Here is a 2,125-nt window from a genome sequence, read left to right on the forward strand (position 1 = left end):
CTTCTCGAGACGTGGGCTTGGCAAGACAACTTCCCCGCGCCCTTTTGGAAGCGTCCAAAAAAGTAAAAGAGAAAGTATACACAATCACGCTCTCCCTGGGTTGAACTTTATTATGGTATTGGCTGGTCAGGAGCTTAAAGTAAGTGGTTAGATTTCTCTTCTTTTCTTTCCCTTTTTCTTTCATTTTCCTTCCTAACGAGAGTAAAAATTGCGATAATCCGTTTTTTTTTTTTTTCATACGATTTGTATATATCTTAACTCGTATTCTTATTCGTGTTTTCTTCTTAAATTTACTTATTACTCTTTTTTTTTATAATTATTTTTCATACTGCTCTGAACTTCATACAAAGACCTTCCTAAAAAGGGGGAAAACGAAACTAAAATAACACAAATCAAACCCGAACACAATTCTCGTACTTTCCTTCCCCCAAACGACACAATTAAACACTCAAGACCATCTTCCGATTTTCCCGAAGCTGATCAAGACAAGAACGAATCAACCACATTTTCCGCTTCCTCTACGACTTTGTTAATGAATTATCTATGTCTTTGTTTGTCTTGTTGTTTTTGCGCACATTCGCGTAAAAGAAGTGGCTCGGGCGCTGTGCAACTATTGCATGATCAACTGCCAATACGCCGGCTTCGTTAATGAACGCGTTGGGATTGGCTAATCAAAATAATGAACCTCGAAGTAATCAGCTGATGTGAAGGATTTTGAGACAATGTAGACGGATACTGAGAACAGATTTTTTTGCGTGTACGTAATTACGATTATGTGGGCGTATAGTATATATATATATATATATATATATATATATATATATATATATACATATATATGTGTATGTGTGTGTTTGTGAGTGTGTGTGTGTGTGAGTGTGTGTGTGTGTGTGTGTGTGTGTGTGTGTGTGTGTGTGTGTGTGTGTGTGTGTGTGTGTGTGTGTGTGTGTGTGTGTGTATTATATCTATATATATAATTATATCTAAAGCCCGTCCATCCATATATGTGGATATGTAGGTGTGTGTATACATATATATATATATATATACATATATATACAGATAAATTAGATATACACACATTGATTTATATCTGTATGTATATAGTATAAAAATATGTATGAATATATCTATTCTCCATTTTCTTTATTTTCTTTGGTTTCTAAGAAATCTATAGAATGGTAAACTTGAGAAACAGAACATCAGTTATCAGAAGAAAATACATAAATGTATATGAAAGCAGTCATGAAGAATGTGGAAATACTAGGGGCAGAAGGGCATATAAAACTCCTCTCTCTCTCTCTCTCTCTCTCTCTCTCTCTCTCTCTCTCTCTCTCTCTCTCTCTCTCTCTCTCTCTGTCTCTCTTTCTTTGTCTCTATCTCACTCTGTCTTTCTTTCTTTCTTTCTTTCTCTCTCTCCCTCTCTTTCTTTCTTTCTTTCTCTCTGTCTCTCTCTCTCTTTCTTTCTCTCTCTCTCTTTCTTTCTCTCTCTTCCTCTCTCTCTCTCTCTCTCTCTCTCTCTCTCTCTCTCTCTCTCTCTCTCTCTCTCTCTCTCTCTCTCTCTCTCTCTCTCTTTTCTCTCTCTCTCTCTCTCTCTCTATATATATATATATGCATATACACAATTATCCACCTATCCACTGTCCTCCCTACCCTACCAATACACTTATCCACTTCTTTCCCCCACCTCCCTCCGCCCTTAGCTTGACGGCGTTGCTGGCGGTGGCGGTGGTGGGCGGGGCGAGGGCGTACGACCAGCCCTCCTGCGACGGCCGCCAGACCATCGTCCACCTGTTCGAGTGGAAGTGGACGGATATCGCCGCCGAGTGTGAGAGGTTCCTTGGGCCGGCCGGGTTCTGCGGCGTCCAGGTGAGGCTGTTGGGGCGTCGGGTGGGGGTTGGGAGGGGGGTTGGGGGGGTTTGGGGGGGGGGGGTGATGGATGTTGTTTGATGCTGGTTGTTGTTGTAGATGTTGTTGGTGATGGGGATGTTGGCGGTAAGGGTGTTGTGTGTGTTGTTGATGTTGGTTATTATAGATGTTGGTGATGCTGTTGGATTGCTGTTGGTGGTGTTGTGAATGTTGTTGCTATGTTTGTAGATGTTGTTGGTGGTGTTGATGCTGATTT

This window comes from Penaeus chinensis, chromosome 20 (genome assembly GCF_019202785.1).
Source record: "Penaeus chinensis breed Huanghai No. 1 chromosome 20, ASM1920278v2, whole genome shotgun sequence".
Taxonomy (NCBI): domain Eukaryota; kingdom Metazoa; phylum Arthropoda; class Malacostraca; order Decapoda; family Penaeidae; genus Penaeus; species Penaeus chinensis.